The sequence below is a fragment of the Maniola jurtina genome, chromosome 12 (assembly GCF_905333055.1).
Source record: "Maniola jurtina chromosome 12, ilManJurt1.1, whole genome shotgun sequence".
In the NCBI taxonomy this organism is placed as follows: Eukaryota; Metazoa; Arthropoda; class Insecta; order Lepidoptera; family Nymphalidae; genus Maniola; species Maniola jurtina.
In genome coordinates, this window is record NC_060040.1 from 5,540,253 (window position 1) to 5,556,436 (window position 16,184).

The following is a 16,184-nucleotide window of genomic DNA, read 5'->3' on the forward strand; positions in this document are numbered from 1 at the left end:
ACGTTTCAGCACCATAGGTGAGGACGGGAAGGACACACTGGTTAAAGACTTTTGTTTTCAGGCATTGAGGAATTGACGATGAGAAGACTTGACTTAATTTCCCAAAAGCTGCCCAACCTAGCCGAATTCTTCTGTTGGCTTCCTCGTCGAAATTGTTTCTGCCTAATTGAATTATTTGGCCAAGGTAGTTGTATTGTGAAACAATTTCGATGCCAACATTTTCGACGCTAACCGGTGTCGGGACAACGTGCTGGTTGAGCATTATCTTTGTTTTGTCCATGTTTATCCCGAGACCGACACGTCTGGAAGAGCGGCTTAGGCTACGCAGCATTTCTTCGAGATCCTGCGGAGTTTCTGCTAAAATAACCACGTCGTCGGCGAACCGTAGGTGTGAGATGTACTCGCCATTAATGTTAAGTCCTCGTCCTTTCCAGTCCAGCGTTTTGAAGAGGTCTTCCAATGCACTGTTAAACAGTTTTGGAGATATTACGTCCCCCTGTCTAACGCCCCTTCGCAAGCTGATTGGTTTTGTCTGCTGAGACTGTAATTGGACGGTCATTGACGCAGAATTGTAAATACATCGCAGCACCTCGATATACCGCCAATCGACCTGGCATCTTTGCAATGACTCCAAAACAGCCCAAGTTTCGATAGAGTCGAAGGCTTTCTCGTAGTCCACAAAGGCAAGACAGAGTGGGAGATTATATTCTTCTGTCTTCTGTATAATCTGCCTTAAGGTGTGTATGTGATCTACGGTACTGTAGCCTTTTCGAAACCCAGCCTGTTCTGGAGGTTGGAACTCGTCAAGTCTTCGGGCGAGGCGATTTGTAAGAACCCTCGAAAACAACTTATAAACATGGCTCAAGAGAGAGATCGGCCGGTAGTTCTTCAGCAGCTCCTTGTCTCCTTTTTTAAAGAAAAGGATTACTACACTCTTGCTCCATGCTTTCGGCGTTGTTCCATTCATGATGACGTCATTAAATAACTCCTTAAGCTCTGTCAGCACAGGAGTACCTCCTGCACGTAGAAGTTCTGATGTAATGCCGTCATCACCCGGCGCCTTGTTGTTATTGAGTTGTTTGAGGGCTATTCGCATCTCGCCAATGTCAATATCTGGTATGTCTTCGGTGTAGTGGCGTGTTAAGGTCGCCCGTTTGTCGCTCGCGTCCTGAGCCGCTTTAGGAGCCTGAGAAGAGTACAGCTGTTCATAAAATCTTTCGATCTCCTTCAACACCTCTGGTGTTGAAGTAACAGTCTTCCCTTCGGGAGTCTTCAGTTTTGTCAGGTGGCTCCTCTCAAGTCGTTTTGCAAACACTTTTGATCCTCGGTTTTGTTCAATTGCATGTTGGATATTGCGGGTGTTGTAGCGCCGGAGATCAAATCGTATTTGTTTCTTAACACGCTTGTTCAGAGTATGCCACTCAGGCAGTGCCGAGGAAGTATGTCGTCTCTTCTCCATTAATTCCAGGGTATCTTTGGAGATCTTAGATACCTTTTTCTGCTCGTTGCGAGAGTATTTGCGGCCCACTTCACGAACGACGTCGACGAAGTGTGTGAATCTCTGGTCAATGTCTAAGGTGGTTTCCAATAGTTGGAACCGGTTTTTGAGCTCTATCTGGAAATTGTCTGAGCTGAAGTTTTGGGACGATTTTGGCCTAAGAGCTGGCTTCATCAGACGGTTCCTCTCTAATTGTAGATCCATACGCAAGGGATTCGGGAAAATAATTGTGTCTATTACTCGCATCGTTTTATTGTTGTATAGTAATGATGTTATACTAAGAATAGTTATGTATACTTACTTACCTAGGTATTTTGGAATACACTACGTAGATCGATGGTAATACATAAATCAAAGATACAAGATACAAGATTTTTATTTGCAGAAACATTTTTTGTTTACAAAATACAATACATCTACCACAAAAATTAAACAATTGTAGCTGCTGATGATTTCATTGACGTTGCGTCAATTTTTACGTAGGAAATCAGTCGGATTTAAAATAAACACTTGTTTAGCGCTTGTTTAAATTTTTTTGTGTTTTGTGTGACCGAAATTGACAAAATATATATTGTCGTAATCGTATATTGATAGTACCTACCATTGGACAATACTACAACATATTATATAGTGATGTTAACGGTACTTCTGAATTATTTTCTAATGATTTTAACAAATAACCTCTAATTATAACACTTTTCTTACAGGTACTTTTTTTTGGCAAGTGGCCAAAACAACAGGAACTCTACACAAAATGAAAAATCATATTTACAAACCCAACCAAATAAAAGTGTGAATAATATGTCTTTTACAAAACTTCCCCTATAAAGTTTACTTCTATTTAAATTAAGATTTATCTCAGAAACCGGGCCCGCATTTACCTCGTATATGGTACTTTTTGAGCAAACTTTCCTTTGTGTAATGAACTGCACTGCATGGAAGTTTCGCAGTTTCCGACGCCCTGCTTAATTTTCTTTGATATTTTGTATCGCCGGAAGCACAACTTATAAACTTTGCCTGTTTTTATCTATAAGTACTTCGAGGAGCAAATATTTTGAGCTATAGATTTTTAATGCTAAGACAAAACTTTTTATTACCCAACTGTGCTAGACAACGACGCAATATTATGGTACTTACTATACAAAGTGTTACCAGATCGCAGGCAAAAACTTAGGGTTAATATTATACAATCCAATGCCTATAACCATTTGCCTTATCTTGTAGTTTATATGTTTAAGCATTTTTCAAACTCGCAATGTATAGCGTGCAAAACAATGCCCCACCTGCAACGCTGCGTTAGCTCTAAGTGACCTATTTACGTAACGTTCGTTGATCTCTAGCGTCAGTCAGGTGTTTTATTTGCAATATATTTATTAAAAAAATACAGGTTTTTTCAGATTTTTTGTAATATCTTATCAGAATTCGAGCATCAAAACACTTTTGGGTTAAAGTTTGGACCTTTGAAACCTTGTTTCAAAACTCAAGTTGGTCCTTATGGACCGCCAAGGAAATTAAAAAAAGGAAAAATGCTTAGGTCCATTTCACTTATGTTATCGTGTTTCGAAGGTCGAATTCTGTTATCGTTGGCGAGACGTATAATCTCATACTAACTGCACTGTACTAGGCCTACTTGTATAATATACCGCATAATTTCCCAAAGCTCGACCCATCGCACCGTCCGTTGGCAAGTGCAGACCAAAGCTAATATTACAAAATGCATATTGCGTTTATCTCACGCACCGTTGCGTTTTGTTTGCGTATCCCTTTCTGTTTCATATCTCACATTAACTTAATGGATTGGCCTTTTATGTGATTGCTTCTAAAATTACTTTCAAAGCATTGAATAGATAAGTTGTTAGTTTTATTTATTTTTTCGAAAACCATCTATGAATATGGAATCTAATCCACTCTATTTATATACCTACCTATTTTATTCAAAAGGTTTTTTGTCTGGATTTTTTAAAATTTTATTTAAAGTTCACCATTCAAGTAAATTAGGTAAAATTTTTCTCTATATATTTAACGGATTTACAAACCGGTGATCGGTTTCATATCTTATCATACTTACTTATAGGAGGTAAGTTCTTAATAAATTACTTTACAGTAGGCACTATTTTTACGCCAGGCACATACTGCAGAGATTGTATTATGACATAGTCCTTGGAACAGATAGATAGACGTACCTAGTAGAAAATATAATTAACTTGAATCTTTAATATTAGAATAAACCAACAATATTATGCCATAGATATATTTCCATTACATCAGCCTGTATGCGTCCACTGCTAGGCATAGGCCTTTCCAGGAGGCTCCATCAAACACGGTCCTCCGCCTTACTCATCCACCCGGTCTCCGCCACCTTCTTCAGGTCACCAGTCCAGCGGGCTGGAGGCCGTCCCATAATGCTCTTACAGGCACGCGGGCGGCTCCACTTCAGATCACCTCTGCCTCATCGCCCGTCGGATCTGCGACAGAAATGATAGATATATCATATAGCGTATTAAATACGTGCTCACTGAGAACTAAGACAGAAGATACAAAACGCACGAGAGTAGAAGAGAGCGTTCTACAAACGTGACCCAATAGCAGTAGTTGTAAGTCTTCACTTTAGACACGGTACTTTAGACAATGATATCCCCGCAATAAACCAATTTCAAAATAATGCAACCAAAATATCCAACACAATATTTTTATTGTTTATTCAAGTAACGTATTGATGTTCTGCGCACGCTTCTATAATGTTGTTATTGTCTCCCGGGAAATTATGTAAAGAAATGTGAATATACCAATAAATGTCATCGTATATTTATCAATAAATATAAGACTCCCGAGGTAGAAGCATTTAATATTTTGCTACGCATGAATAAACTGTTTCTGCTTATTGCATAATGTATTCATACTTTGGGTCCCACACTCGTTTCTAGACGCGACGATATCTCTAATGAACAACTACCTAATAGCTCAAGGAGGGCACTAGAGAATGTGGTATATTACCCATGAGATGGACATACCAAGTGAGAGCTGCAATGGACGTCCTTTTATGAGTGCACAAGGAAGGTAGTCATTAGAGGGGAATGGACTATGGTGACGAAGTTGGGCGTGCCACAACACTGCAGTGACAATCACAACCACCCTGCCAAGAATATAACGAAACAAATCATTCACACTACAATCATTATTTTTGTTGGTCTAAGATAAATCCATCCTAAAAGGTTATCAGATATATTTTTAAAATTATAATAAACTAGCCGATGCCCGCGACTCCGCCCGCGTGGATTGAGGGTTTTTGGAATTCCCGTGAGAACACTTTGATTTTCCGGGATAAAAAGTAGCCTATGTGCTAATCCAGGATATTATCTGTCTCCATTCTAAATTTCAGCCAAATCCGTCTAGGAGTTTTTGCGTGAAGGAGTAACAAACATCCACACACATACACACAAACTTTCGCCTTTATAATATTAAGTGTGATTTCTACAGCTAAAATATAAATAACATTTCTAGTATAGTAGGTATCTGAACGTGGTTGTACTAGATGATGCCTGCGACTTCATCCACGTGGACTTGGGTTTTAAAAAAATTCCGCGAGAACTCTTTGATTTTCCGGGATAAAAAGTAGTCTATATTTCCCAGGATGTAAATTAACTCGGTACCAAATTTCATCAAAATCAAAAAATTTGATCAAAATCAAAATCTCTTGGGCTGTGAAAAGCTAGCAGATAGACAAACAGACACACACTTTCGTATTTATAATATTATTATTATACAATTATATTAGTATGGATTTAAGAGTCTCTGGGATTATTATCGTAGAAATCATCGTTATTTAATCGTGTTGATTAATGATGCAGAAGGTACAACAAAAATTAGCTAGGGAACCATCATTAAAATCAATGTCTTCAATCATGTCGAAAGACAATGCCAGTGATATTTTAAAAACCTGTTTATAACATTTTAGTTAATTTTGGTAGTGATAGTTTGGCACCTATTTTACATTGTTTTTATAATGATTTCAATCAATTACTCTGTTGTTTTATTCAATCGTTTGTTATTTGTTTATCATTGAATTAAAAAAAAATGCTTACAATATGCTTGCTGAAACTGCAAGTGAAAAATAATCTCGAGTACAAAAGCCTATAAATGCAGTTATTTTGAAAAAATATACTAGGTTTTCTGACTAACTTTTTTTTCATGACGCCTGGCATAATATGCCTAAATAATATTCTGTACTACTATTACGATTATGTTATACCTACCTACTAGATCAAGAAGAACTTTTATGATTTTCCGGGATGAAAAGTAGCCTATGACTGTCTCCGAAATGCAAACTATTTCTGTACCAAATTTCATCAAAATCGGTTAAGCAACTGGACCGTAATAAAATAACAGATAGATAGTAACAATATTTATTTAAGTTTGGAACTATGGTTTAATTGCCTTCTTAAGTTCCTCTACAGATTGAAACTGCAGCATATTTTAATCGACTCCTGGCATCTTCCGTATGCCGCAACAATGCGGTTCTTTTATCACATTGTTGTACTGGGACACGTTCTAACACTAAATTCTAGCAGTGGGCCATTTAGCGTGCCGGTCGCACTCTGCTACGTTTTACTGCCAACTTGCATTATTGAAGTACCTACACTCCCGTACGGAATCTTTTTACATTCCATTGATACAACAAAAATAAATATACATACCAATAAAGTTTCTTCGAAATTTCACTCCTGAAAATGTGTCAATTTTTTTCAAAAAAAGTATGTAAGTACCTACGAATGCAAATTTAATTCGTCTTGAGTGAAAAAAAATTGTGATTTTTCTACTCTTGAAATTTCTATAATTGCCATAATATAAGTTGGCAATATTATGTTTCAACGATATGATGTCTCCTCGGTACGCGTAGCATTTCTTTGAAGATTTTGCAGATATTGTCGTATTTGAGGACTGAATAATTATGAAACAAAATAAGGTAGTACTGCAACAAACAACTGCGGTTGAAAATTCTACGTTTAAGTATAACAAAAGGAAGGTTCGGACTCACTTACTAACCCACTTATCAAGGCTCAGCTCAAACTCTTGGACCTATAAAGCTGAAAGCATAAGGCTGAATTTTTCTAAATTCCCACCGAGCCATGGACGGTCGCTAGTATTTAATACGTAAGTGCTAATTTTCAAGCCTATTTTCGGGTAATTTTTTCAGATATGGTATATCTTAGGTTTAGTAAATATCAATGGTATATTCGTGAAATTATTTACGAACTTTGCATTTTAGAAGCACCGGGAGCCCGTAGTAAGTCTTCGAAGAGCTTACGCGAGATGAGAGCGCACGGAATTGAAACATGATTCTGTGTTGTTGCTATATTCTAAATATTTTGTTGTTATCACTTTGTTCTTCAGATGTTGTTTTATTAATTAACTACAAGTGTAAATTATAAATTCATAACACCCTCGACAAGTGAAGGTTACAGTAACTAGAAAAGAGCTAATAACTTTCAAACGGCTGAACCGATTTTCTTGAATTATAGCTGAGAACACTCTCGATCAAGCCACCTTTCAAACAAAAAAAAACTAATTGAAATCTGTTCATTAGTTTAGGAGCTATGGTGCCACAGACAGATACACAGATACACACGTCAAACTTATAACACCCCTCTTTTTGGGTCGGTTTTACAGTAACTAGAAAAGAGCTGATAACTTTCAAACGGCTGAACCGATTTTTTTGAATTATAGCTAAGAACACTTTCGATAAAGCCACCTTTCACACAAAAAAAAAACTAAATTGAAATCGGTTCATTAGTTCAGGAGCTACGATGCCACAGACAGATACTCAGATATACTGATACACACGTCAAACTTATAACACCCCTCTTTTTGGGTCGGGGGTTAAAAATGATGTCCACGTGTTCGTTCGCGTGGATTTAGGTTTTCAAAATCTCGTGGGAACTCCTTGATTTGTAGGTATAGAAAATAATTTCCACGTCTTTAAGTACAACTAAATCCATGCAAAAAATTACGTTGATTCATTTCTCCGTGATACAACAAACGAACATATTATACATTACATAATATTAGTAGGGGATGGTGCCTATAAACTCAAGTCACCGATACAGGCAGCGTAGCGTGTTGCTGCCAGACGACAAGAGAAAAAAGATGACTATGGCTATTTGACAAATCGCAAAAACGCTGTACTTTGAAGTAAATTGTTTATTTTTCTAAAGCATTAACAGCTATTAAATACATGCAATTAAAAACTTCAGTTTGTGAAGATTATAAGGGCCTCTTTTAATTTAGTATACATTATCCCAATAAAAAAAAAAAACAAGTTGAAAACATTGCTGTTCGCAACTTGTTCTGTAAAAATTTTCTTTAACATCTTGATACTTTGAAGCCAACCTCCAGAAAATGATATGTTTAGGTTTAGCAATCAATTCGAACTGTTAGTTTTATACTAAATGTTTTTCATTTCTTAAATAATCTAAAACTAACCAAAAAACTTCCTGTGCTATTTATTTTCTTGCAGGCGCTCTATGGAATTCAGTGTCCACTGGACTGTCATGACGGGCGGACTGCGCGCGTCATTTCGTCGCAAAATATTATTTAAAATGAATTTAAGCTTATTATTTTTGAATGAAAGTTGTGTTTATAATCGTTGAAAAATAAAATAGGGATTTTTTCATTTCTAAATGAAGCCTGCTTATATACTAAAATTTATTCTAAAGTCACGGTTTTACCAGGTAAATACTCGGAGGTTGTCATAGATTATGATGACAGATAGTAAGTGTTCTAAATAGGTATTATACCTATGTTTTTTAGGAGATAGCGCGCCTCGTTCCGGGTGCCGTGTTCCGAAATGGATTTCGTAGTAGTGCAAGTTTGGTGCAAGCCCCACATGACGGAGGGGTATGCGTCAGGCATTTCCTGTGTACAAAAAAGACCTATATTTCGGATCCATTTTTCATCACTGACATCATGCACTATTCAAAGACTGGTCTTCAAGCATTGAGGAATTTTGGACGAGAGACATCTCGAAGGTTCCCGAAGGCTGCCTAACTGAGTTAGATTTGTCGGCTAGCTAGCTTTTTTTGAAATTGGACCTACTTAGCTGGATTGTGTGTTAGAGATTTCTTATGAGATATTATATGTACATAATAATATAACCATCATAAGAAAGCTCAGATTCATGCTGCGGGCAATGGGGAGAGCCTAAAGGTTGGAACGCCATTTCGGCGGCCGTGTTTCCTGCCATATATACCTTAGATACCTGCAAGCCAAGAGTGAATAGGCATCTTCTAGGTAAGCGTGCTCCAACTTGGACCTCATCATTGCTTTCTTTAAAGCATGATTGTCGTCAAGCGCAAGCGCAAAGATTCAGGCGGCGCAAACCCGTAGCATGTGGAAGACCCTATTAAAGACCTATGTTCACTGTGGACGTCTGTCGGTTGATGTTGATGATTATGTCTTTAGTGCAAGTAGTTCAGTAGTTTCAGAGTTTATCGATAACAAACAAACAAACCTTTCCTCTTCATAATATGTACTTAGTAGCGCAAACTTGGAAAAAATCTCGTGGAAACTCTTTGATTTTCCGAGATAAATGTCATTTTACCTGGCAGCCCTAATCAATTTTATCACTGATAATAATAACTAATTCATAACCGTTAAACCTAAGAGTCAAAATCTCGTTTTTCTAGTCGAGTTCCGTAGGCTCTTTGAACTCACCGCATCCCAAGAAAACCTACCATTAGATGTAGGAATAATGGAAAGAGGTCACAACCCTCAGCAATAAAGAATACGATGCGGCGAGAGATGTCACTCTCAAGGTCTTTAAATGTATCCATGCAAAAAACCACGTCGACTGGTTGCTCCGTTGCAGCGTGATTGAATATTAAACCAACAAACACACTTTCGCATTTGAAATATGGCCAATGATTATAAGAAACAGTTTAAATCTCTCTCTGCTCTCTGAGAGACGTTAGGCAAAGTGAACACGAATTATGACACTTCTGTGTTCTTATACAAGCTTAGGTCTCTCAATTTTGTCAATTAATGTCAAATTTCTTTCTCAGATCAAAACCTAGTAAGTGGTTTAAATTCAAGAGAAGTTTAGGAACACACCTTTGAGAACATGGAAAACTTGCAGGTATGCAGGTTTCCTCACGATGTTTTCCTTCGCCGTTAAAGCAAGTGATATTAAATTGCTTAAAACGCACATAACTGAAAAGTTAGTAGTGCGTGATTCCAGGATCGAAGCCCCGACCTTCGATTAGGAGGCGGACGTTCTAACCACTAGGCTATGACAGTTTTTAAATTAAAGGGGTTTAAATATTTTAGTGTGAAGACTGGCCTACACATTTATTCATAACATGTGCATCATTTTCTTTTTTAGGGTTCCGTACCTCAAAATGAAAAACGGAGCTCTTAAAGGATCACTTTGTTGTCTGTCCATTTGTCCGTCCGTCCGTCAAGAAAACCTATACAGTACTTCCCGTTGATCTAGAATCACGAAATTTGTTCTCGGATTTATTCCTTTACTTGGGCTATGAGAGTTGAGACCTATCTACCTGCCCATAATTCTAGGTTAACGGGAAATACCCTATCGGTTTTCTTGACAGACACGACAGACGGACAGACGGACAGAAAGACAGACAACAAAGTGATCCTGTAAGGGTCCCGTGTTTCCTTTTGAGATATGGAACGAACCCTAAAAACATTATGTAAGTATGCAAAGTATTTCCCTTGCAAACCATATTTAACAGTTGTCATGTAGAGGTCAGAACTCCTTTTGACTTTTCCTATCTTACTTTTAAGTTTTAATGCATTATTAAGTATTTACTGTTTTGACATGGTATTTAGATAATGGGTGATATTTATTTTATTTAATCTAATTCCTTTGAAAAACTTAGTAAGGCGCATTAATCTATAAAAAACCTAGCGAGTTCATAGACTTACTATGTTTTAAAATGGTCAAAGCGACTTACTAGCTTTTAATTTTACTTTAATGTGGGTGTCCTTACAATACAACGGGACATACTATGAAAGTTAGGCTTATGACATAAAACGATTTTCGGAAAAATGACATTTACTTTGTTTTGATATGGGGCGGTCGATATAATTAGGTACTAGGGTAAAGGCTCAAGTAAATGAACAGATTGGACGTTTTTACATGTATTAAGAGCTGGAATAAAAAACCGGCTGATATACCTTTTTTAAATATTTTCTTACAAATTCTTACACTTTTTTCAATTTCAATTTCAAAACCGTGTTCCGTTCAAACCGTTCAAAAGTGCGTGTGCGTCCATGTGTGTGTGTGTGAGTGTGTGTGAGTATATACTTGTCTGTATGTTTGTACGAGTGTTTGTGAGTGTGGTATTGCGTTGTATAACCACATGAGTAGCGAACAGAGTCAAAGCTTCATACAAGCGCGCTACGATAGGTACACTACTACAAGCTTGAGGCGCGTGTGTGCGTGAGCACAGGCGCTACGTCGCGTACGGAGAGAAATCGGTTTATACCGGCTCGGCCTGTGCTCAAGCTCAGGGGCTGCAGTACACGTCGCGCGTCGTGTTTTCATTTAATTTAATGTTAATGATAATAATTTAAATAGTGTTTAAAATCTATTTTCTTGAACTGTCATAGATTTTGTTCAAAATCAATATCTGAGGATCCCTAGGATCACAAAATAGGAAATTGTTACCAAAATTTAAAAAAGTCGACGCCATTTTGAAATTCTTTGTTAATTGACCGATTTCGTTCAAAATCGATATTTAGAGCTCCCTGAGATCACAAAAAAGGAAACTGTTACCAAAATTTAAAAAAGTCGACGCCATTTTGAAATTCTTTGTTAATTGACCGATTTCGTTCAAAATCGATATTTAGAGCTCCCTGGGATCACAAAAAAGGAAACTGTTACCATGTCGCGCTTCGTGCGACAGGTAGGAATTTAGTAAAACGCGAAGACGGATTGATACTTATAATTATAGTCAAACAATCTTATAAATAGGTTGTGTCTTATTGTGGAACTAAATAAACATAATAGATAACTCAGTCGGGAGCGGCCGTAGGTAACGCGCTACAATCACAGGGTAGTTAATTGAGAATCGCACACGCATGAAGATACGCTGACTGTCCGAAGGAAGACAACTGGCCTTGGTCAGACGCCGGGGGCAGACACGGGCTCGCAGACGCGTCGGACAATCGACGATGCTCGGGCGGCGCTGCGGTGCGGCGGCTCAGTGCTTGTGCGTAGGCTACTCGACAGCAGTGTGCAGCGTGGCTTGGGTAGACGGTACGAAGTTGGTAGACACTTCGCCGGTGGGGTAGCAGTCAGGTTAACAGCAGGGCTTCAGTGTAACTGTTAGAGCTTCCTGGTAGAAGGAACCCTGGAATCGAGAAAGGCAATCTTAAATGATTTGCTCAAACTCTCGTTCCATAACTTTAGATGAGCCTTGGGTCGTCTGAGCCAAGTGCAGGTCGTATAATATAAAAGTGATGGAACGAGTTTACAGATTCTGTTAGTAAATATTCTATCGCAAGGGTTAGGTTAAACGAGTACAAAACAATTAGCCTAAACTTATAATTTAATAACATCACAGTTACCAACCTTAATCCAGGGTTACACAGAATTCACTACACTTATTTATTACTTTCACTTCACTCCTGCGTCGTGATTGCAGGTAATAGAAATCAGGAATGTCCCTGAACTAGGAGGATTGCTTATTTATATTAAATTTAGCGGAAATAAGGTGTATTCTCGAGTGTTCTGGCTACAGGAAATGTTATTAGTTTGTCGGGGAAGTTTCCAGAATGAAAGACTATTGATCGACAGATGTCGCTAGCGTATATGATTAATTAAATAGTCTTGACAGTTATTTTTAAATGGAAAGCTATCTGTCGTTAGAGGTCGCTAATTTGTATGAGTAGTTTTATTTTAAAGAATGTTCTAGAAAAACTGTCATTGTTTGATTAGTCTATGTAAACTATTCTCCGACAGATGGCACTGAATGTTAATCAGTGTTGACGTTGAAGTCTGTCAATGTCAGAAATTCTTTGTCCTAGTAATGTATTACGCGACCGGTAGATGTCGTTCGTAATTGTTTATTACAATTCCGTGATTCGATTTTTTACGAATCACTACAACCAAAATTAAAAAAAGTCGACGCCATTTTGAAATTCTTTGTTAATTGACCGATTTCGTTCAAAATCGATATTTAGAGCTCCCTGGCATCACAAAAAAGGAAACTGTTACCAAAATTTAAAAAAGTCGACGCCATTTTGAAATTCTTTGTTAATTGACCGATTTCGTTCAAAATCGATATTTAGAGCTCCCTGGCATCACAAAAAAGGAAACTGTTACCAAAATTTAAAAAAGTCGACGCCATTTTGAAATTCTTTGTTAATTGACCGATTTCGTTCAAAATCGATATTTAGAGCTCCCTGGGATCACAAAATAAGAAACTGTTACCAAAATTTAAAAAAGTCGACGCCATTTTGAAATTCTTTGTTAATTGACCGATGTCGTTCAAAATCGATATTTAGAGCTCCCTGGGATCACAAAAAAGGAAACTGTTACCAAAATTTAAAAAAGTCGACGCCATTTTGAAATTCTTTGTTAATTGACCGATTTCGTTCAAAATCGATATTTAGAGCTCCCTGGGATCACAAAATAAGAAACTGTTACCAAAATTTAAAAAATTCGACGCCATTTTGAAATTCTTTGTTAATTGACCGATTTCGTTCAAAATCTATATTTAGAGCTCCCTGGCATCACAAAACAGGAAACTGTTACCAAAATTTAAAAAAGTCGACGCCATTTTGAAATTCTTTGTTAATTGACCGATTTCGTTCAAAATCGATATTTAGAGCTCCCTGGCATCACAAAAAAGGAAACTGTTACCAAAATTTAAAAAAGTCGACGCCATTTTGAAATTCTTTGTTAATTGACCGATTTCGTTCAAAATCGATATTTAGAGCTCCCTGGCATCACAAAAAAGGAAACTGTTACCAAAATTTAAAAAAGTCGACGCCATTTTGAAATTCTTTGTTGATTGACCGATTTCGTTCAAAATCGATATTTAGAGCTCCCTGGGATCACAAAATAAGAAACTGTTACCAAAATTTAAAAAAGTCGACGCCATTTTGAAATTCTTTGTTAATTGACCGATGTCGTTCAAAATCGATATTTAGAGCTCCCTGGGATCACAAAAAAGGAAACTGTTACCAAAATTTAAAAAAGTCGACGCCATTTTGAAATTCTTTGTTAATTGACCGATTTCGTTCAAAATCTATATTTAGAGCTCCCTGGCATCACAAAACAGGAAACTGTTACCAAAATTTAAAAAAGTCGACGCCATTTTGAAATTCTTTGTTAATTGACCGATTTCGTTCAAAATCGATATTTAGAGCTCCCTGGCATCACAAAATAAGAAACTGTTACCAAAATTTAAAAAGTCGACGCCATTTTGAAATTCTTTGTTAATTGACCGATTTGGTTCAAAATCGATATTTAGAGCTCCCTGGGATCACAAAAAGGAAACTGTTACCAAAATTTAAAAAATATTTTTAACCGACTTCAAAAAAAGGAAGAGGTTCTGAATTCCTCGGTATCTTTTTTTTTTAACGTATGTTCCCCGATTACTCAAAGACGCCTGGACCGATTTGGATTTTTTTTTGTTTGATAGGGTATACTTCGCAGGTGGTCCCATATAAATTTGATGAAGATCTGATGAATATCTTCCGAGATGGAGAACGGAACTCCTCAATGGATAAGAGCAAATTGCTCGCGATCAGTGTAATATCTTAGTAAACAGTAGGGTTTTAACTGGGTATGGCATATTATAGTACAGTGGGGCCACTAAAAATTGTGAAATAAAAAATTTTCAAAAGAAAAATAAAACCGACTTCAAAAACCACAATCACTAAAATTATTTTTACTTTTTAGTGTTTGTGGTTTTTGAAGTCGGTTTAATTTTTCTTTAGATTTTTTTTAAAATATTTATTCTGGTATTCTTCTTTCTTGGATAAGGATCCCTCTTGGGTATCCCATTTCTCTCTGTCTTTGGTACTATCAAGCTAATTTTCTCTCGCGATTTGCACAATAGCATTAGACCAACGCGTCTTCGGTCTACCTATTTTTCTTTTGCCTGCTGGACCTGGCCAAGGGGAGATTTTTCCTGTCCTTCTTTCATCTGTAAAAATCGATACAATATGACCATTTGCATTTCAGTTTTAGGGCATGTCTCAAGGTGTCTGTAGGCTTTGTCTTTTTTCTTATGTCTTCAATTCTCACTTTGAATATTTTTTCCTTAAGTTATGCTCCTTGCCATCGCCCTTTAGCAAGTCACTATTATTCTTTTTATATTCTTTGTCTGGACCCATGATTGGCTGGCATAGGTGAGGCATGGCAGGATGCATGTATCTGTAACGGATCTTTTAAGATGTACTGGGTAAGCTCCTTTCATTCTTTCCTTTTGTGCCCAGTACTTGTTCGAACTGATGTTAATCCGTCTGTCTACTTCCTCTTCTGCACTTGTAACGCTGAATGAGACTTGTTTTTTAAGATACATTTAGGAGCATAGGTATTGTAGTTCCAATACTTAATTGTATTTATTTGCCTGTTACTATAAATATGGCGGCTGATTGAATGAGGCCGATTGTTGTAGGTACCTCTGCGAAACTGTTCAAAAATAGTAAACTGAAGTAAGTAAGTACTACTTACAAATAAAAATAAATAAAATAAATAAATAAAAATATTTTATTTCAGACAGTATAAATTGTCCATAATTTTACAATACAATTTTAATTGTACAAAATTATGTCGCTTTTCATTGATAAATATGGATTTCGAAAATTTGACCACATTTCCAAATTTCGCGATATATAAAGTGGCTTCCGATTCCGAATCATTTCACTGGCATACAAAATTCAACTTTTTTGTTTTATTAGGTTTTGAAACTGTTTCTTACTAATTTGACGTCGCTGATTTCAGATCTACTTTAATTTTTTACACAGCAGCTCTAGTTTTTGAGATACAGGTACCCCCATATTTTGCACTATACTCACACTTTGTATGTTCACACTTTATTAAGATCACACAAGTAATTTCCAAAATTTATCGAGGTGTTAACATCAAGAAGAACATCTGCAAGTTATTCCAATCATTTTTGTACCATTTGGTGGCGAGTACGTATTAAAGAATGTCGTGCAAGTGTGTCTAACTTTGTAAAACAAGCATACTCGGGCTACTTTGAGAACCCATTAGCAGCTAACAGCAAGGCCTGGACTCCAAATTTTTATATGTGGAAGCTGTATTTCCTCATTGCGTTTATGAGCAAATAAGAATAGACCCTACTTTTACTAAAAAAAGTATTATAATTTGGCGCGAACCATCTAAACACCATGATGATTATTATTTCTGCATTGTGAATATAACCAGAAGAAACAGCAAAAAAATTGTTCCAAGCGACTCTATTGTAACTTGCAGTCTACAATTAGAACGATTCTGACTTCTGGTGATAAATCTGTACCTCAGCCCCAACCCAGTACCTCCAATCTACTTCAAGAACTTTCAGAAGGTAGTGACGATGTAGTGACTTTTACATCTCAACTTAGACTATTCAATCAAAATGATTTGGACCACTTAATGAGAGATCTTAGATTGTCTAAAAAGCATCAGAACATGTGGCTTCTCGGCTCAAAG

General features: G+C 37.0%; 1 long non-coding RNA gene across 1 annotated transcript; it reads right to left on the minus strand.

Annotated features, from left to right (window-relative positions):
• Positions 1 to 11,445: 11,445 nt before the first annotated feature.
• LOC123870066 lies at positions 11,446 to 12,150 on the minus strand. The gene is made up of 2 exons (XR_006796996.1): positions 12,090 to 12,150; positions 11,446 to 11,868 (listed from the first exon to the last, which is right to left on the minus strand). It is a non-coding gene; the product is annotated as an uncharacterized LOC123870066 (long non-coding RNA).
• Between the last annotated feature and the right edge of the window lie 4,034 nt (positions 12,151 to 16,184).